The 22,082-nt window shown below is 45.5% G+C and overlaps 2 protein-coding genes across 15 annotated transcripts in view; one reads left to right on the forward strand and one right to left on the reverse strand.

Moving 5' to 3' along the window:
• The window catches only part of TTLL5 (tubulin tyrosine ligase like 5), a 1,306,640-nt gene extending 1,295,792 nt beyond the window's left edge, over window positions 1-10,848 (reverse strand). For 4 of the 8 annotated variants that reach the window (XM_085626706.1, XM_085626705.1, XM_085626700.1 and 1 more), the window contains exon 1: window positions 9,449-10,848. The gene's annotated coding sequence lies outside the window, so the exon portion shown is untranslated. The remainder of the gene's footprint in view (window positions 1-9,448) is intronic. The other 4 variants (XM_085626704.1, XM_085626701.1, XM_085626702.1 and 1 more) reach the window with 4 other exon arrangements.
• A 1,172-nt stretch (window positions 10,849-12,020) lies between these two features.
• Window positions 12,021-22,082, forward strand: part of ERG28 (ergosterol biosynthesis 28 homolog) — a 60,700-nt gene continuing 50,638 nt past the window's right edge. For 3 of the 7 annotated variants that reach the window (XM_085626710.1, XM_085626712.1, XM_085626714.1), the window contains exon 1: window positions 12,172-12,211. The gene's annotated coding sequence lies outside the window, so the exon portion shown is untranslated. Of the gene's footprint in view, window positions 12,212-22,082 lie in introns of all 7 variants that reach the window. The other 4 variants (XM_085626708.1, XM_085626709.1, XM_085626711.1 and 1 more) reach the window with 4 other exon arrangements.

Below are 22,082 nucleotides of genomic sequence, written 5' to 3' on the forward strand. Positions count from 1 at the left end.
TAGTGCTACGGCCCAAAGACAGTGGGAATTGGGCTCTCGGATGTCCGACTTAAGAAGCCTGGGAGCACAGGTGATGATGAAATTCCCCGCAGCATTAAGAGTGGTATGGAGAAACAAGACGCATAACTTCTCCTCCATTCAGGAGGTTGACACTTTTATATCTCATATGAAGGAGGTCTAACAGGGATTATCCCACTAACGGTGACAATAGCGGCATATCATAATAATAATACTAACACTAACTGGTGATACACGCAGGGCATGTGGGGAAAAAAAATATATATAAAGTATAAAATAAATTTTTTAAAAATGTGTGGGGTTGTAAAGTATTATATAATGGTAGTAAGGCTATTGGGTCACTGGCAGCGGAAAGTATACACAATAGTGAGAGGTGACCTCCGAGTGGGGAGCGGGGCCTCTTAAAGGCGGTTCTTCATCGCCAAGGCTTTCGAGGGGGGGTTCCTCAGGGTGGGTGGTGAGTGGTGGTGGTGGGGGGGGGGGATAAGGCGGCAGGTAAAAGAAAAAATATTTTCTCATAGAGCCAGCAGGATGAGTAGTATAAGTAGCATGAGTAGCACGAGCAAACCTTTCAACACACTGTTAGTATCTAAGTTGGATCTGGATAAGTTTTTCAATGGATATCGTATGGTGTATAGAAAACCCTATTCTCTGGTATGATGAATTCTTTAAATAAAACCAAAATAATCAGCTGGAACATGAATCGATTGAGAGATGGTAGGAAATTTAACAGAGTCTGTGAATTCTTGAAAAAATCAGGGGCTCATATTTGTCTCCTGCAAGAGACCCATTTGGAATTTCAAGAATGCAAGACTGCCTTCGAGAAACAAAGCTGGGTTCAGGATCTCCTGTGTTCTCACCAAAGTGGAAGTACAAGAGGGGTCGCGATATTAATCCGAGGAAACAGTAAAATCAGAATTGAAAAGCATGTTACAGACACGTCAGGTAGATGATGGTTGTCCGCCTTGTTAACGGTAGATAGTCTTCCCTTGTCATGTGCCGTTTATTATGGTCCTAACCAGGATTGTTCAGAACATCTGGTCAGGTTAAAGTCATCTCTTTTCAATCTAAATGCCCCCATTATTTTGGGAGGTGACTTTAATTTGGTTTTTGATAAAAACTTGGATAGGACTTCTAGGACCACTATTACTTCTCTACCTAAAATGAAATTAGAACTTAAGAACATAATGAAAGATTTTAATCTACTTGATATTTGGAGGACTAGAAATACTAATTATAGAGATTATTCTTACTATAGCCATAGATACAGACATCACTCCCGGATTGACTTTTTCTTGATAGATCAGACGCTACTTCCCCAAGTAGTTTCTTCCACCTATATCCCCGCTCCGCTCTCTGATCATTCGTTAGTAGAATTAACAGTCAATCTTGTAAAAAAAGTACAACTGAGAAGGTGAACCCTTGATAGGTAGTTACTACAAATAGATGAAATAAAAACACAATTATCATCACAGATGGAAGAGTATTTTAGGTTTAACTGTGGGTCAGCGGGTGTTCAGATTGTATGGGAGGCCTTTAAGTCCTACCTGAGGGGAATAGTAACCTCACTTACGATTAAGAGAAATAGGGATAAAAGGAAAGCAGAAGCAGACTTTCTTATAAAAATTAAGTTGAAAGAACAACAATTTCAACTCGCTTCCCTTAAACAATATTCCAATGCTGATGTAATATTAAACGAGTTAAACTCTTTGAAGGCAGAATATCAGGCTCAACTTGACAAAGCCATTAAGGAGAGATGGGACGCGAGCAGATTACGTAATTTTTCTTATGGGGAGAAGTGTAGTCGTCTCCTGGCCTGGAAGGCCAGAACAGATAGAGCTAAGAATCAAATTGTGAGTTTAACTACACAAGACACAGGAATTTTGACTTACGACAACTCCGAGATCTCAAAGGAAGTTCAAAAATATATGTCCAAGATGTATGCAGACCGAGGGGATTTTTCCTCGGGAAAAGCTGAGGAGTGGCTTAACCAACTAGTCCTACCACATCTCACAGAAGCAGATAGGGCTTTTTTAAGCTCACCAATCAAAGAGGGAGAAGTATATAACCAACTAAAGAACATGGCAAAAGGTAAAGCAGCGGGACCCGACGGCCTTCCAGTAGAGATATATCAAATCAATCCAGAATCAATTGTACCAATCCTTACAATTTTATTTAATAAAATACATCTTTTTGGCGAGGCTGTGCCACAAACATGGGCTGAAGCAACAGTGACTCTAATATTAAAACCCAATAAAGACCCTCAGACCGTAGAATCCTATCGGCCGATATCGCTGTTGAATACTGACTATAAAATTTTTGCAGGTGTATTGGCAGCGAGATTGGCTAAGGTTATTAAATCAGTGATTCACAGCGATCAAAGAGGCTTCATGCCGGGAAGGCAGTTGAACGAGCTTACATTCCAGGCTATTGCTGCCATAGATGTTGCGACTAATGAAATGTCTCCCTTGACCATTGTGGCCATTGATGCCGCAAAGGCTTTTGACCAAGTTAGTTGGTCCTATCTTTGGGAAACATTAGCCGCATTTGGTATGCCAGTGAACTTTATAGCCTCAATTCGATCCCTATATTCCAGTCCTAAAGCTAAAATCTTAGTAAATGGTTCTCTCACCGATTGGGTACACATATTTCGTGGCACCAGACAGGGATGTCCCCTTTCTCCCCTTTTGTTTAATTTATATATTGAGCCTTTTGTTATTAAGTTGAGATCAGATCCGTCCTTCAAACCTTTTAAGATCGCAAGTTTGGAGCTAAAGTTTGCTCTCTATGCGGATGATCTCTTAATGTTTACTTTGAATCCAGAAGAGGCCGTCCCTAGACTTTTCGCGTGGGCAGAAGACTTTGGGACAATCTCTGGCTATAAAATAAATAGAGAAAAGACCGAGCTCACGCAGTGGAACCCGGTTAAGGAGTATCCGGCCGCTAAACCTAAGATGAGATATTTGGGAATCTATTTAGTTTAAGATATAAATCAGACATCTAAAATAAATTTTGATAGAGTTTATAAGGAAATCTGTCATCTTTTACAACGCTGGTCCGGTCTCTCGCTTAACATATTTGGCAGAGTGAACCTCATAAAAATGACTATTTTACCGAAAATCACCTTCTTATTTAACTCTATTCCGTTAACCTTCAACCCGAAAGACATAGCGCAGGTAAGCGCTAGTGTAGGCGAAGCATCCTCTGACTCCCTGCTGCTGTGCTTGCTATTTCATGATTACTGCCATTTACTTGCCTATAATTAATTCCAATCGTGGATCTTGAAATTGATTTTTAAATTGTACCACATGCTCGGCGCTTGAAGCGCGGTTCTGTGCGTTTTATTTTTAGCGCGTTTTAAATGCAAAATTCATTTCTGGCTTGGCTTGGCTGCAATTAGGGGGCTTCTTAGGACATACCTGCATCTAAAATTTGTTGTAATCTGCACCGCTGTTTGGCGGCCCGTTAGCTGGACTGGGGGTTAGGCGCCATCTTGGGAGGGGAAGTGCCGGCAAGAGACGCCATCTTTGTTGGCGCTCTAGCTGCTGCTGCAGACATAGCACGATTGGGTGCTATTTAAGTCGACTGAAACAGGCGCTTGCTCTGTTCAGGTAAGCGCTAGTGTAGGCGAAGCATTCTCTGACTCCCTGCTGCTGTGCTTGCTATTTCATGATTACTGCCATTTACTTGCCTATAATTAATTCCAATCGTGGATCTTGAAATTGATTTTTAAATTGTACCACATGCTCGGCGCTTGAAGCGCGGTTCTGTGCGTTTTATTTTTAGCGCGTTTTAAATGCAAAATTCATTTCTGGCTTGGCTTGGCTGCAATTAGGGGGCTTCTTAGGACATACCTGCATCTAAAATTTGTTGTAATCTGCACCGCTGTTTGGCGGCCCGTTAGCTGGACTGGGGGTTAGGCGCCATCTTGGGAGGGGAAGTGCCGGCAAGAGACGCCATCTTTGTTGGCGCTCTAGCTGCTGCTGCAGACATAGCACGATTGGGTGCTATTTAAACGCCCCCATGATGACGCGCAGCGGTGACGCGCAGCGGGCGCGCCATAGGCGCGCCGGAGGCGAGCCCATCTTTGCCCATCAGTGACCATCCGGGACCCGGGGCCAGAACCCCTGGTCCAAATTTGCCCTACTCCAGAGGTGAACTATTGGCGCTGAATATGGGTAAGTCCCGTCTTGATCAGGACTGTATACATCTGCTGGCTCGGGAGGGCCTGCTGTTTTCACCCAAGAGCACAAGAGCGCGGCAGCGCGACTCTAATACTCATACTCTAAACTATGGCCTGCTGAACACGCGCTCTTTGCAGGGCCATAAGTTGGAGGTCTTTTCACTTCTGGAAGACGGGGAGCTAGATGCCCTTGCGCTCACCGAAACATGGCTGGAGGATTGCTCGGCGCCGGACTTAGTGGCGGCCCTACCAGATAATTATCTGGCTCTCCATTTCAATAGGGGGGGAGCTAAGAAAGGAGGTGGAGTAGCTCTCCTCTATCAGGCACGTCTCCGCGCCGAAAGGTTTCTTTCCGAAACCCTAGGGGGAGCAGAGGTTATGGGGGTAAAGCTCAGGCGGGGGGCGGTATGTGTGGTGTTTTTGGTGGTGTACCGACCGCCTTGGGCGTCGCCTGATTTTCCGGTTCTTTTTACTAGATTGGTTCAGGATCTGCGCTCGAGATATGACAAAATGGTTGTTGTTGGGGACTTTAACTACTATTGGGAAAAATCCCCCAAAGAGGGACAAGCACTACAGATCGAGGAGGCTATCTCCTCCTTGAATTTCACCCAACAGGTGAAGAGACCGACACATGAGAAGGGACATATGCTTGATCTAGTCTGGACCACCATGCCAGCCCAGGGTTCTACAGAGATCTTGCCTTGTGCCTGGTCTGACCACTCTTTAATAAAGGGTAGAATTTTATTGAGTGGCCATTTGTCCAAACCTGGGGAAGGTTGGAAAATGGCCCGGAAGTGGAGAAACTTTGATGGGGAAAAAATGGTCTACCTCCTGGAACAGTCTCCTTCAGTAAAGGAGCAGGATGCTAACATTGATGCCCTCTGTGGTCACCTTCAGCATAAACTGGGGAGCGCCATTGATTTGGTGGCACCCCTTCGTAGGGTGAAGAAGGTGGAGAGAGGAGCTGGGGCCCCTTGGTACAATGACTCCCTACGGGATATGAAACGGGGGGTGAGGAAGAAAGAACGGGCATGGCGCAAAGAGTATGACGCCATTGCCAAGAAAGAATACATTTCATCCTTAGCGAATTACAAACTAGCCATCCAAACTAGGAAGGCTGCTTTCTTTGAGGAAAGAATAGTTGCAGCTAGAAATCCACAGAAGGAAATCTTCCGGGTCCTGGCGGAGCTCAGGATAAATAAAGAGCAAAGTACTGAGTTCACCCAGGAGGATTGCCAGAGGTTCCAGGATTTCTTCGTGAATAAGATCTCCGATATTCTGTGAGAAATTGCTGCAACTACACCCCTCGAATGTCCTTACCCACCGGACCTCACTGTCCCGCCAGATATTTCACCACTAGTTGAGTTCTCCCCAATTTCAAAACAAGAACTATTTACGATCATGGACCGAGTGAAATCGGGTTCCCTGGTGGATCCATGCCCTCCTGATGTGTTCAAGTTGGCATTGCCAGGAATTGAGGATGAGGTTTTGCATTTGCTGAACACCTCCCTTCACACAGGACAGGTCCCTCTAGCTTTTAAAGAGGCTCGCCTGATTCCTCTACTAAAAAAACCTGGATCGGACACGAAGTGTTTGAAGAACTTTCGACCCATCTCCCAGTTGCCTTTCCTGGCTAAGGTGATTGAGCAGCATGTGTTAACATTACTCTCAGGTCATCTAGAGAGCAACAACCTGCTGGAGTCCAATCAGGCAGGGTTCCGTGCTAACCATAGCACGGAATTAGTCATGCTATCAATCCTGGATGAATTGAGAACTCGGGTTGATGTAAAAACACCGAGCGCCCTGGTACTACTGGATCTCTCCGCGGCTTTTGATACCGTGTGTCATGAACAGCTTTTGTCGCGGTTGAGATCTTTTGGTATCAGGGGTACAGCACATGCGTGGCTTACATCATTCCTGCAGGGCAGGACACAAAGAGTACAGTTGGGGGACTTACTTTCCACCTCTGCTCCCATCACCTGCGGGGTTCCACAGGGATCTGCCCTGTCACCCCTACTCTTTAATATTTACCTGCAGCCATTAATCGCACTCCTGAATAGGATGGACTGCCTAGTATACAACTACGCCGATGATACCCAGATAATCATCCAGCTGGATGATGGCCCGGGAGCGTCCACCAGGTTACAGGACATACTCAAAGCCACGGTTAACTGGATGTCCGAGAACTCCTTAAAAATCAACCCGGATAAGACGGAAGTGTTGCCCATTTCCATCTCGGGCAACCCCTGGAGCGAGAAATTTTGGCCTGTGGAGCTGGGTGTGCCACTGAAACCGGCGACTGCAGTCAAAAGTCTGGGCCTATATGTGGATGACAAACTATCCATGAAAAAACAAGTCACTACGGTAGTGGGTACTTGTATAGGCCTGATACGACAATTAAGGAAGATCTCTGCATTACTCCCATTCTCTACTTTGAGACACGTGGTCTCAGCCACAATCCTGGCTAGGCTGGACTACGGGAACTCCCTGTATATAGGTTTACCCCAGCGGTTGCTGGATAAACTACAGGGGGTTATGAATGATGCAGCCAGGTTGATCTATAAGAAACCCAGGACTGCCCACTCTTCCCCCCTGATGCAGGAGCTACATTGGCTCCCGATTCGGCAGAGGGTTGTATTTAAAGGTTTGTGCATCGTACACAAGGCGCTGTATGGTAAAGCACCAAGATATTTGAAATCCCGCCTACTCCCATATATACCGGGCAGGACTTTGCGCTCGTCGGACGCTACCCTCTTGTCCCAATCCCGTTTCAAACTGGCCACGGTGGGGGGACGTGCTTTCTCCAACACACTCCCAGCTTTGTGGAACAAACTGGCCCCAGAACTTAGGAAGGAATGCAATTTGCTATCCTTCAGGAAAAAGTTAAAAACTGTACTTTTTAAGCAAGCATGGAGCAGACCCTAGGCGCATTGCTGAGATCAAGTGAATGCCATACCTCAATACGTAATCTGGACAAACAGCGCTTAGAGACCCCGGTGGTTATAACGCGCTATACAAGTTAAATAAATAAATAAATAAATAGCCAAATTACAGGGGAAAATAGGTTCATTTATTTGGAACACTAAGTCTCCAAGAATATCATGGAAAAAATTGACGAGGAAATTAAAAATTGGGGGTCTTGCCCTCCCAGATCTACTCATCTACTGTCATTCGTTCCAATTAAAAAACTTTAGACGAATGGCCGATAAGACAGATACTACCGTTTTAGGCTCTCTATTTCAGGCGTTGTTACATAGTCTACCCCAGGGTCAGGAATACTTTCTGTTTAAATTCGGAGATCCCAGGTTCTATAAAAAAGTCAGATGAAAGATTCTAATAGCTGCCCAAAAAAATTGGGTTTTTTTCAAGAAAAAGTTGGGAGTTCCCTATTATGCTCCTCAGGCCCCGATCTGGGATTCCCCAGGGACCCCTGAGTGTTTAAAGAATCAGCTAGCTCGCCCCCTGAGGTCGGCCGGTATAACACACTGGGGAGATCTTTTAAAAGACACGCAGCTTATTGATTGGGATTCTCTCTATATATTGACTGAGGGTACACTTACCAGGTTTAAATATTATCAACTATCAGGTTGGTGGACAGCCCTCGCGCCGGAATCTTGTTTATCTAATCCAAGGTTTGATTTAGTAAATAGGAAAGGTACCTGGAAAGGAGAGCTGGCATTTTGGTATTGGGCCATGATGGGAGAAGAAGGAGTACCGGAGGTCGAACTCTTAAAAATATGGGGTGAGCAGGTTGACTTAGATCACAACAATCTTCAGAAGCTGTGGGTAGATTCCTTCACAATATTACATACTGTGGTTAAGCCAGCTACACTTAAAAGGAATCATCTGTTTACCCTGTATAGAGTATATATCTCGCCCAAGAAACTAGCAAGAATCACCAACCTTGAACATCGATGCCCTCGTTGTAGGTTCCCCGCCGCTGATGACACGCATATGTTTGTGGATTGTCCATCTCTAGCGAACTATTGGGCTAAAATAGGCGAATTTATCGCGGCAGTATTAAATATACAATTTACTATCACTCCAAGGATAGTGTTGTTTGGGTTAGCTAAGGATTATCGACTTGGTGCCATGGACTCTAAATTTATTTTTTATGTAATGTTGTTAGCTAGGCGAGAAATATGCAGGGGGTGGAAAAACGAGAAGGCACCCACTTTTTCAGACTGTTTGAAACATATTATCTTTACATGTGAGTCCGATATCGCTTGCGATCCCTCAAGTGATGTAAAGGTATGGGCAGCTTTAATAGCTTGGCGGAACAGATGAAAGTATTCCGATGATTTCACCTGGGCACTGTTGGGGCTCAATCTCTAACATCGTCAAGGGGCCTCTCAGTGAGAGAAGGTTGGAGTGGACAGAGCAAACAGTAAAATGCTAGTGGGGCTAGACTCTTCTCTTTCTCCCCCAGGGTCTCAACACCGGAACCGTATTCCACTTATTGGGGGTAGAGGTGAGGAGGCTCCCCATCTAGATTGCCCTTCCCATCTGGTGGCATATGAGGAATAAAAAACAAAAAAAAGAAGAACAACATTGTTCAGGTATCTTCAAGCAATACTCTCCTGACGTCACTCACTGCATAAAGGGCTGGAGAACAACACACTTGGGGGTAACGTTGTTCTAACTGCATTCAAGGACTGTCTGTGGAAGCGAGTTCTCCTTACACAACTTGTTGATGTTGTACTGGGTCAGTAGAACATGCTGTGACTCCAACATCTGCAACAGAGGAGATGTGGAAGACCCCTGATGAAGGGTCGACAAATGACCCGAAATGCATTGGGTGTGTTAAAAGAGCGTTTTTGATTAAGTCAAGAGCAATGAACCAATGGATTTAATTGCTAATGAAGTACATTTGATAAATGAATAAATTAATGGAATAACCTGAGAAGAAGTCTATGAATGTTTTTGAAAATTCTTATGATATTTAATGAAGAAACGTTGTGTTTCATGTAAAAGGGCACGCATCCAAGGGACTGATTTGTCTGACCCACGCAGCTTTGATTATTGATGAGCACTGCCAGACACAGTGCTAGGTTGGAGTAGCACACAACGAACTGTTCATAAAATCTTTTGGATAGTTGTGATATCAGAGTGCACGAAAAACTGAACTGCTGCCCCTTAAATTAATCCCAGTAATAGCGTTTGATAAAGTACCTCCCTTACATATTTTGGCAAAATCAGCAAGCATCAACTAGACATTCTAACCACATTACCACAATATATTCTCACCTTAACAGCAGAGTGGCATCAGGTCCTGTATCGGGGCATTGGGCGTGGATGGGTGCGCGGATGCAATGCAACTGATCTTATGGTCAAAATAAACAGGGGCAGAAGGTATGTGTCGAAAAAAGAGGTTGTTTACTCCCTTCTGCGGCATAGGTCTCACGTCAAACTGCAGATATGTTCTCTTCTTTTCCTCGGGACGGCTTATTCTCCGACAAAGGCTCTCAGTGTGATAAGGATAGGGTATGTTGTGAGAGTCCAGTCCTGCAGTACATCACAGTCTGGGCCAAATAGGCTATGCAGGGAACATAGAGGCCTAGTACGGTTGGTGATTCATGCTTCGGGAGTCCCGAGACTCATGCTAAGCCTTCATTCCTATTTTAGGGGTCCGACTCACTATGAATCTTATAATCAGGGTACTCAACGATCTGTTTTTTTCCGAATTTCCAAATAACGTTCTATATCTTCCTCCTTAGATTATTGTAGCCTAGCTTTTGGTCCCTTCGGGTTTTGTATTCTTCTTTCAAAACTCAGAAAACGGAGTTGCAGAGCAAGCTGAACTCTATTACCTTGCACATACTCGTGAAAATTGCCCTTTGTATGCTCTGGTTTGAAAATATGAACTAAAGTGTTGAGCCTGTCCCCGAGTTCCGTTTCGGGTGCTGGGTTACTTGCTTTTCTGGGTCTAAAGTTCTAGGCACGTCTGGAGACTTTGCCTCCGGTTCTCATGCGATGGACCAGTTTCCCTCTCTCATGGTAGAGATGTAATTTTGGGACATTAGCACCAAGTTGTTGAATCTTCGACAAGTTCTCGAGTTATAAACCCATCCAGAGTTTTGCTCCCTTTCTGAGGTTTTGTCGTTGGCTCTCCGATTCTGGGATCTAGCTCGGCTCTTGTGGACGGTTTCGTTCATCTAGTCGTACCCTGATTCTTAAAAGTTAATTCTGCACTCGGTTTTTATGTCATGTTCTGAGTTCAAAGTCAAAACATCTTGTTTTCGCACTGGATCCAGATGTCTAGTTCCTTTACCTTAAATTCTGCCTCTGATTCTACTGTGCCACTCTTGCTGCACTTAATGGGTCATGATGCAAGCAGATGGCATAATCGATCCTTACCTTCTGGTACGGGTTCTCATGTTCTTGTCAGAGCTCCAATTCTTAAATTCTGGCACCGGCGTTGATTCTTAGGTTCAGACACTTCACTTCAGTTTATGGTTCTGGCACCGATATTCTGTTTCTGTGACCTTTTCCAGTAGCTCTGAGTCAGGTGAATGTAGTTGTTTCAGACTAGCTGCCGTTCGCGCTGTGATCTGACTCAACTTCTTTACTGACAAGCTCTAATTCAATATTATGCACCGAGTCCCGCCGCTTCTTTAGTTACCAAAGCAACCAACAAGCAGAACCACAGTGCGCCTGCGCCATTTACTGCCGGTTCCGGTCGCATGACTCCTATCAACTTCACTTCCGGTCGAAAGAACGTCTCTGAACCCAGTAAATAGAACAGAGGTCGATACTACTAGAACACCAACTCTACAGTTACTGTGGCAGGATTCGGCGCCAGCTTTGCTTTGTCTGTGACAGCTTAAGTTTAGAATACCTAATTTCACTACAGAGGAATCGTTCTTCAGAACAGGAACGATACTTGCTGCTGCTACTGTTTTACCTCCCCGCCGTTTTATGTAGCTCAAACTCGAGGCGGCTGCTCTGGAGCACGATACATGCATATATGCCAATAGACCACCGATTTTTCCAGCCAAAAATGGCTTTATTTTAGCTGTCTCCCGCCTGAAATTGCATTGTCTGCAATAGAAGTCAATGGGGAATTTTCATTCTCCCGATTTTTTATTTTAGATCTCCCACGTCCCTGTCATAAAATGTTGACATGTATGTACATTAGCACCAGATTACGTTAAACAAGAGAAATTCTTTCAGGCATATCAACTCCTTATCAATGGTAGAACGTGCTACAGAAACGCAATTTCTGTTACTGATTTGCCCAGAATCACGGTATGTTGTGGCGACGCCGAAACTTGAACCTTTATCCCCAGTCCCAAAGTCGGCAACTCTGCCGATTGGGCCTGGTCTCCTCTATAGAAGTATGGGTGGGCGTTTGTGGGTCCAAATATATTTATTATTTCGTAGTTTATCATAAACATGTAAATTGCGAAAGGTCTGTAAACAAACAGAGTAATTACATTTTACAACTTGTGGCCAGTGGCACTTTTATTACATGGAGGAAGCTGTTCTGAATCGAAAGACGCATCTTGCTTCCCCTTTTGTCATCAACAAACACATTAACCCTCTCGTTCTATGTCAAAACTCTGTAGTAATCAGTCGACCAATTTAAAGCTTTCGCAACATATGGGTAACGCCATGGTGGTTGCATTTAACATGGCTGTGCTGGGTGGTAAATGGCAGAAACCTCCATTCAACATGGCGCAGAAGAGCTCGCCAACCATAGGCGACAAGTGCACTATTTTCCATGTAAAACCCAACATGGCGACTAAAACCAAACAGTGGGTGGCACCGCCTGTCACGCGTTGTAAGCGCCATGGGCGGAGCAAAGCAGTCGCCCCCTAATTTGTTGAAGGGCTAAACGACCAGCCGTGATTCAAGGAGGTGTGGTTGAGATCAGTTGGCGATGGAAAGCACCAATGGTTACTGAAATACAATATAGTGGGCGGCGCATGTAACGACGCCTTCGAGCTGGTTCAGGTGGCGCTCTCATTATACAGCCTAAGGTTCGGGGGCGTGTGGTAGCAGTAGCAGGTGAGTGTTTGCGGGGCTAGAAGCGAGTGAGCTATCACTAACCTTCGGCCGATATGTCTTTATAGTTGATACTATTTATTCCAAAATGATGGCAGAGTGGGTTATTTTGCTGCACAATGGAGACTACATCCCTGTTGGAAAGCAGTTTGGAGGAGGGCTTTATTCTCTTGAAAGGAGAGGCATATCTGAGCGGTTCCGTTCTCAGGCTGTTGACGACCAGTTTGTTTCTGATTAATCTTCCCAGCGTTGTTCCTGTTACCCATATGTTATGATCCCTCTTTAGGTCTTTAAAATAATTGCTTGTTGTTTCTGAAGAGTTTAGAAGATTCATCAAATACTTACCATTGACCATCATGAATGTCTTGGTGAAGCTGCACCTCATTAATACTAACTGAACACCATAATAAAGCAATTAGCAACTGTTAACCATTGCAAGCAGTTACCAATGTGTGCAACCACTGATTGCGCTTTAGTAACATGTTATCTGTTTGGAGTGGAAGCGATGTTTTTGTTGAGATCTACAAAGTATGCCATGGGTGGTGGATTTCGTGGCAAATCCATTATTTTGCAGAGCATGCAGTAGTCCCAGAATCGCTGAATTCCAATGGCCCAGCCGCTATGTAGCATTATTGGTCAATAAGTGAAGAACTGGCACCGTTCCTCTTTCTTTTCATCAGATATATAACTGGAGATGCCAAAACACTGCAAAGTTTTAAATTGACACAAATAAAAAGTTGCCCACATGTCCCATATAAACACAACTAGATTCATGTTGTTACTGACCGCATTAGAAGCTCAGGTAGACTAACATTTGTCAGTAGGAGCCAGTGATTCAAAGACTGTGAAAGAGAATGTGTTAGACCTGGCATCCTTGATGTGGTTGTCACCTGTATTTTTGCCTCTGCCTCCTGTGTTTTTGCTGTGTGCTGGACTTCGTTTTTTGCTGGTCTAGATGCTTTGGGCACTTTGCCACTGCTGATCAGTGCCAAAGTGCAAGTGCACCCTCTGTAAATTGTGAATATGGATTGGTGCTTCCATGATTGGCTTGTTTGACTTACTGCTAAGTCCCTAGTCCAGTGAGGTGTGTGTGCCGGGCCTGTAAGTCAAATGCTACCAGTGAGCTTGCAGCACTGATTGTGCCACCCACACAAGCAGCCTTGCAAAATATTCTCAGACCTGCTACTGCAGTGTCTGTGCGCAGTCTGGAACTGCCATGTCGACCTGGCAAGTGCACCCACTTGCCAGGTCCTAACCTCCCCTTTTCTTACATGCGAGTCACCCCTAAGGTAGGCCCAAGGTACCCTCGTGGGCAGGGTGCAGTGGATGTGAAAGGTAAGACATGTCCTGGTGTGTGTAACATGTCCTGATAGTGAACTACAGTGAATTTCGTTTTTCACTATTGAAAGGCTATCTGTCCCATAGGATAACATGGGAGTTTATTTATAACCTCTTATAAGTATAACTTCCCATTGGGACAAGATAGAAAAATGGAAGTTTAGTATGCCTTAACTCAGAATATAAAAATGCATCTTTTAGTAAAGATGATTTTTATATTATGTTTTTGAAAATACCACTTTTAGAAAGTGGGTATTTTCTTGCTTAGCCATCCTGTGTGCCTCTGCAGGTTTTTGGATTGACTGTCTGGCTTTAGAGTGGCAGGGGCTGGGGATGTGCATTCACTGTAGAAAGCCACGGGGGGATTATGGTTGCAGTGTGTCCTGCATCCTGGATGAGTCAGGGCTGGGCTGCATTTAGAGTAGGGGAAGGAGATTTCCTTTCACCTGAATGGCCTGGTCTGCCTTACATAGTGCTGTTCGACCACCTGCCGGGAAGCTGGACCAGAGAGGACAGAACTGGGGTTGACTGAGCACAGAGCCTCTCTGTTACCAGAGAACAAAGGAAAATGCTGTATAAATTGTGGCCCTAGAACTTTAGCATACTTCTGGACTCAAGAGGAACCTCTGCCAAGGAGAAGAGCTGGGAGAGCTGAAGGAGAAGTACTGCCCCTTTGCTGTGTGCTGGCCTGCAGTGGCTGTTTCTGCCAAGGAGAGGGTAAAGACTTTGCTGTGTATCCTGCTTGAAGAAGATTCCCAAGGGCTTGAAGTAGAGGTTGCCCCCTGTTCCTAAGTCTCAGGGACACAAAGGGCCTCATGTAGGTAGCATACCAGTTACCACTTCTAAAATACCGAACGATACCGAATCGGTATTTTAGAAGTGGTAACTGGTATGTAGGTAATGAGTCGGTATTTTTTACCGAATCGTTACTAGTCGGTAATTACCGAATCGGTATTTACCGATTCGGTAATGAGGCATACCTTCCCATTGAGGGGAAGGTATGCCTCATTACCGAATCGGTAAATACCGATTCGGTAATGGGGGGAACACATACAAGGGTGGCAGGGTGTCACATTGACACCCTGTTGCACCCCTGATCCGGCCATGTGTGCACATGTGGCACACATACATGCCCTAAGGGCATGTATGTATGCCACATTGCACACTGCTACGCGCGTAAAAATGCATTTACACATACATTCATTATTTACCACCAACTATAAGTTGGTGGTAAATACCGACTCTTAAACACACACACACACTCCCCCTACATCTCGATTTTGCTTTCAGAATTTACCGAATCGGTAAAATTACCGATTCGGAAAAGTTACCGATTCGGTAACATTACCGAATCGGTATTTTTACCGAATCGGTATTTTTACCGAATCGGTAAATTCCGAAAGCAAAATTTGTACCCCTACATACCAATGGCCAAAATACCGGTCGGTAACGGTATAATTACCGAAAATCGGCCGTTACCGACCGGTATTTGGCTACCTACATGAGGCCCAAAGACTTTACTGACTCCCATGAACTTCCTTGGTTTGAGTTCTGACCTGCCAAGAGGTGCCTGTTGCTGTGTTGGGCCTCTGGAGTTTGTTCCTGCCGTTGGGAGCTGGAAAAGAGGTGCAACTAAGAGAAGTGCGACATATCTGCACCAGTTTCCTACGCATCACTGCTGTGCCACTGAAGAAACGGACGTAGTGCCTGCCTGCGGCTGGAGAAATCGCTGAATCCTGTGCACCGAAGTCAGAGATTACTGCACAGATTCCGACGCAAGCCCTGCTATGTGGCTGCAAGAACCAACACATCGTGGGACCGTGGCTGGAGAGACCAATACAGCGCCCTTGCTGCCACATCGAGAACAGGCGCATCCCTGATCCCAATCAAGTTTACGAGAACGGCGGGGCCGCAGTAAGGAACTGACACTTTACCTCCCCTGCGTGGCCGCAAGGAACTGACACTTTACCTCCCCTGCATGGCCGCAAGGAACTGACACTTTACCTCCCCTGCGTGGCCGCAAGGAACTGACACTTTACCTCCCCTGCGTGGCCGCAAGGAACTGACACTTTACCTCCCCTGCGTGGCCGCAAGGAACTGACACTTTACCTCCCCTGCGTGGCCGCAAGGAACTGACACTTTACCTCCCCTGCGTGGCCGCAAGGAACTGACACTTTACCTCCCCTGCGTGGCCGCAAGGAACTGACACTTTACCTCCCCTGCGTGGCCGCAAGGAACTGACACTTTACCTCCCCTGCGTGGCCGCAAGGAACTGACACTTCACCTTCCCTGGGCATGAGGAACTGACACTTCACCTTCCCTGGGCATGAGGAACTGACACTTCACCTTCCCTGGGCATGAGGAACTGACACTTCACCTTCCCTGGGCATGAGGAACTGACGCATCACCTTCCCTGGGCATGAGGAACTGACGCATCACCTTCCCTGGGCATGAGGAACTGACGCATCACCTTCCCTGGGCATGAGGAACTGACGCATCACCTTCCCTGCAGCTGTTTTTGTTTATGATATTGACGCATCCAAAGTACTTTGTGTTGAGTGTCGCATCTATAGTTTGCTATGGCCATAATTGTTTTTACCTTCTAAAAGTCATATTTGGATTATTGTATGTTGGATTTTGTCGTTTTTTTCTTGTTTGGTTTAGATAAAGATCACCTATTTTTCTAAACTTATGTGGTGTCTATTTGTAGTGTTTTCTCTGTATTACTGTATGTGTGCACAAATGCTTTACACACTGCCTCTGAGATAAGCCTGTCTGCTCGTGCCCTAGCTACCATGGGGGTGAGCAGGGTTTATTTTAGATGTTTATTCCCCTTACTCTAACTAGGAAGAAAGGTCCCAACTTGGACAAAGGTGCAAACCATTGCCAACTAGAGACCTCCCATTTCTAACAGAATGTATTAATGATAAGCCAGTATTGCTCAAACTATAGTAATTTGTAATTGCAGAATATCCCCATAACTAAAAGACCACACCACTTATGAGGCTACATTCTCACCAGTGGAGCGTCTTGGTCAGCAAAAGGATACAGGAAAATAGGTTTCCAGAACTTGCTAGAATGGCCCAGAACATTTGCACAGATGCAAGAACTAACTAACGAGCAATACTCCAAAGCATGGTGGAAGTTTTAACAATTGTGTAAGGCCCAATGTCTGACCCAGGAAAAAAACCCAACATATATTGAAATACTCCAAAAAATTGAAGAAACTGGTGAATACAGTCCCAGTGGCATCCACCTACTCCACATTCAGACAAGTAGGAAACAAAGCAAGACAACAGAAAGCTTGAGGTTGCTTTGACAGTCCACTACAGAGTTTTAAGAACCTACGGCCAAGTGGTAACTCTAAAAGTCAGCTATTGGAACAATGTTGACAATTGTTTATGCAGAATTTCTTAGGAAATAAATAAAATAAAAAAATTCACAATAATAACAAGGTACGGTAGTGAGCATTCAAGAACCATGCAAGATACTCCCAGGTTACCAATCAACCAGAGTATGCATAGTATGACCATTCCAAGCTAAAATTTATAGGACCTGGGAGTGCAAAAAGAAAAGGCCAGACTCCTCATAGATGTCAGTCCATTCATTCTTGAGTGTTGCTAATAAAGCTTTGGCAAATTATGCATCTTTTGTTCTTAGACGAGTACTGCAGTAGTTAAGTCTGATGTAGCCAAGCTCTCTAGATTTTCTTCTTCACTATGAAACTGCCAAACATATTCCATAAGGAGTGTATAGTTTTATTTCAATTGTTTGTTTTACTGCACAATGTAGAAAAAAGATAAAGATTTCTTTGAATTTTATCAACTGTCCTTCATAGATCATTGTGACGGCAGGAGCAACTATACTTTGGACTCCCCATACAATCATATAAACACACAATTGCACTTAAAAAATCACTGAAGCCCTGAATCCGGTTGGGTACATGAAATCTTTAATTTGCTTGCAAATATGGAAATTGTGAGAAGTTGGCCTGGCATATGCTGGTCACTAGTTATAGTGGCCACCTTGCACCAGTCCAATTCAACTCTTATGGTAGATAGGTTTAAGACAACCTTTTAAAGAAAGCTATCCTAGTGGTAGCTGTGGAGAGCAGCCTTCAGGCTAAGTCTCAGAGGAATGTAAAGCAGCTTGTTTTACCTTATAATCTCTTGAATTACCAAATGAAATGACACCACACAGGTGTATATATATCAGATATATATGTATTTATTACTAGACACACTCTACTAATCTCTTTATGAGATTAGAAACCAGGTACACATTAAAATGTCAACGTTTCACAATAAATTAAGCACAAATATGGCTGGAGCCCTAGGGGCGTACCAGACCATATACTAAGAAAGTGGTATAAGGATGTCGACTTGCAAAATAACAAGGCCTAGGGAATCCCTGGAGCTTCACTACTGCAGTGTTAGCAGGTGAGTAACAGGCCCACGGGAGACGCGTGCAGTGTGTGAACACAGCCGCGGGTTTCCTATTGGTTTTAATGGTGCAAGTCGCGGTTAGATTTTTACAGTTCTAGGGTACTTCGAGGAGGACTACAAGCAAGCCACTTACAAGGTAAGTATTTCGAGGGCCAACACACACTTGGGCACCGGAGTGCACAAGTTACCTCACCCAGGGAAGCCGGGTGCATAGGTGTCTTTTGGTGTCTGGTCGGGTCGCTGTTTTCTATGGAGACCAAAGAAGACTTGCTGCTTGCGTCGTCTGAAGAAGTGTGCGGTGGAATCCGAAGGTGGGTTCAAGATGGAGGAGACCTGAAAATTGAGGGGACGGTGTTCAAAGTCACTTGCCAGTGACCGGTGGCCAGCAAGATGGATGACCACAGATGTCGCGTCGATTCAGGTCGTCGATGGTGTTTTGACTCTTCGCTCACGAGGTCCAGGAGAGATCGACAATGACCAGCAGCTGGATTTGGAGTGTCCCATGACGTCTGCAGCTGATGGCGGTGTCGGCAACCGGATTGGAGCCAACAAGCCTTGGAACTGTAAGTCTCGTGTAGACTGAAGAAAGTCGATGGTGCAGACCAGCAAGGTCTGATGGACTCACCCAGCGAGCGTAAGTGAGGGCAGGCCTGGAGCAACCAGGAGAGCCCTTTGAGTCATTGAGAAAGTCTTCCGGGGGACCCACTAGCCAACGGGCAAGTGATCGTGAAGACGCCGCCACAGGAAATGCTTCACGGTCACTCGGGACGGGGTAGGCCGCTAATTTTTGGTGCAAGACCTGCTGGGGGCTTGGGCCACAAATGGTCCAAAGCACAAGTTCGTAGAACGTTGTTTAGGGTTTGCACTCAAATAGTGCACGGTTCCCAGGTATTGCAGTTCCTCGTCACTCGTGGGGTCCAGACGCCACAGCTTCGCTGGGGACTCAAAATGGCCGTCGAGAGGTCAGGAAATCCGCTTCTGGGGTCGCAGGGACTTCGGACTCCAGCGGGAGCGGGAAAGTTTGCAACCGTTGATTAAGGTTTTTGGTGCCTGCCAAGCAGGGGAGTCACTCCTTGACTCCAAGGGAGATTCTTCTGTCTTCCAAAGGTAGTGGAATATCGAAGGGCCAGGATTCTTCTTTGTAGAGCGTCATCCAGGGTTATCTGATTTGTAAAGGCAATTCTTGCTATCTTATAGTGAAGATAGGGGAGGGACTAGCTCTATGACCACTCCTCTAGGAGGGTCAGGGGAGGGGGTGGTTACACCCACTTCCCTTTGTCCAGTTCCGCGCCAGAGCAGGGACAGGTAGTCCCTGAACCGGTTTGAGCTGGCATATGCACAGAGGAGCCTACTGCTCCCCCAGTGCAGGACTTCAAAGCACTCTAGGAGTGCACCCACCCAGCTCCAACACACTAAGCCCTGCCTGGAAGGTGGTGCACCTCCCTGTGACAGGATGCCTCTTGTTGGGCCTCCTTCACTGCGAGTTTCAGTCAGCAGCAGAATGGCAGCCCAGTGTCTGTGCTGGTGGCATCCATTTTGTGATGCCAGGGCTCTATAGGATTTCTATCGTTTTACATGTCGTCCCCTCTAGAAGGGTGGGATCATGCTCCCACATCATGGACTGATGTGGGGGTATGATTCCAAGTTGTTTGACACCAAACACGACATGTTTTGATGCAGTCATTCCAAAGTTAGCATTTTAATGCACCTAAGAGTATATGGTTTAACCGCATCCACAAACAGCCATAGAGAATAGACTCTGGTAGCTGCAGAGGGGCCCTGCTTAGGCAGAGGCACCCCCTCACGTAAACCAAGCACCCTGCCCTCAGGATTGATAGGGCCTGCCATAGGGGTGGCTGATAGGTTTATATGTGTGTGTATGGTGAGTTATAGGAACCTATATCTCAGTGAGGAGTGCTAACACTACCTCACACGGGCTGCAGTAGCAGGCCTGTGGTGTCAGATTGAGTCTGCTTCCCAGGGGTGGCATAATACATGCTTCAGCCCCTGGTAGGCCTGTGAAGTACCAATGCCCTAGGTACCTAAGGTACCATATACTAGGGGCTCATAGGGTACCACAGCATCCAATCACTAGTGCATCTAATATGCACACCAAGTCGTTTAGAGAGAACAGAGAGACTGGGGCCCTGATTAGCAGGGACCCAGCCAGACTATAGCCAGAAACCAGTGTATACATCAGAAAAAAAGTGGGGGCAACATAAGTGCAGATCCTGCTCTCCTATAGAAATGGATGCCAAGTATGACTAAAATAACAATATTGGTCGTGAACTGTATGAGGAATCTTCTCACATAAAAATATATTTAGGAATTTTCCCAAACGGGTAAAAATAATGGAAGTATGTGTATGTAAATCACTCAGCAGAGCATGCAAAATAAAAAAGAGTTCATGGCACCTGAACTGGTAAATAGTGATGACAACTGAAAACATACAGCACAAGCAGACCGGGTGTGACAATTACCATATTGCAGCGCAAAGTGCAACAGTGAATGATCTGACCTTACTCTGCCCAAATCCTGGACTTCAGCGATAAATTACATACTATGACTGTCTTTCAGCAAAATATTCAGCTTGGAGTTATGTATTACGTACCTGTGTATGGTGTTAGTACTCTTGGATTTATGGATTATGTACCCTTCACACATTTACTTTTCCTGTCCATTCACTTTGAAGCATACAGTTAAAATGTTCCAACCAGAACATTGGATAACCCAGGTTGGAGGCCTTGCATTAAACTAGGACAGGATATCTGAATTTGAGGCATCGGTTCCAACAATTCTTTCCCTTCCGTTCAACAGCCCACTTAGCAATACATATCAGCCGTCTGTGAATTGTTTCCTGACTATGAAAGGAACGTCTGGGGGGCCACCCATATTCCCACCCTCTTGAATGTGAACTGTAGCTAGCATAAAAGTGACCCTTCCGTTTCCTGTTTATCTTATCTGTTCCCTCTGTCCGCAGATAGATCCCTTCTACACAGGTAATTTGAATTTTATATCTCTGAATATGTTTTCCCACCCATTTATGATTAACACAGTTGATTAATTCTCTGTCGTGTCAGGAAGGAAATTGTGCTCTCCAGTGACTTACTGTTGTAAATTACCTCTTCCTTGGATTATTCTCCTTCCCTTCTTTGGTTGCATCATAGAACTATTGATGTAATGACCATTGTCCCTGAAAGGTTCCAAATGTCATTTCCATTTTACTGGATTTTGTGATGTTGACAATAAACAACGCAATTTATTTCTCTGGTGTGAAGATACTTTTACCTACCTACCTTTTGGCTTCTACCAACACTTCTCTCACTATTCTCCACCTGTCTCTTTCTTTATGACACCCTCAGTGACCTGGCATCTAACCTGACAATTCGTAACACTATAGTCTAACAGTGGGGTCAGAACGATCCGGCCCATGAGCATTCTGCTGCCAGCGTTCGGCTCTGTGCTCCATGCATGTTGCATCCTGTTCCCAATGATTTTAACAAGTTTTAGCCACATTTTGTTCTAACCAACTTTTCTTTCCTGTACTGTGCCACTGCTTGTGTCACGGTCTCTGAGTTTAGCGAGTCATTTTTCGCCACATTGTTTCTGCCCTGAATAACTTTTCCTTTCCCGTATCTTTTTCCCCCTGTACCCACAACAGCCCGCACCTTTCCCACTCGTTTCGCTGCTCCTGCCACCCAGCACTCCTCCTCCCAGGGCCTACTCCTCCTCCCAGGGCCTACTTAATAGAGGTCGCAGTGCAGCCGTGCAACAGGCGTGCCCAAGACCAGCTGGCCTTCACTGAAACCGCGCCCAGCAACCCTGTCTCTTCCACCCAGCGCAGCTACACCGCGGCACACCTCAGAGCCCTGGACCCCGGCTGCATAGACAACAAGCACTGCCACTGCTCTCACAAACCACCAGAGAACCATTCCCCTGCAAGCACTGCGGCTTCACCTGCATCACAGAAGCAACCCACAACGCGAGAAACACCGCAAACATGACTGTACCACGACGCCGAATGAGACTGGCACGGCACAGATCCAGTGCGTTCTGCTCAATGTACGATCACTGAGCAAACACACCATGGA

This window comes from Triturus cristatus, chromosome 9 (assembly GCF_964204655.1).
Source record: "Triturus cristatus chromosome 9, aTriCri1.1, whole genome shotgun sequence".
Lineage (NCBI taxonomy): Eukaryota > Metazoa > Chordata > Amphibia > Caudata > Salamandridae > Triturus > Triturus cristatus.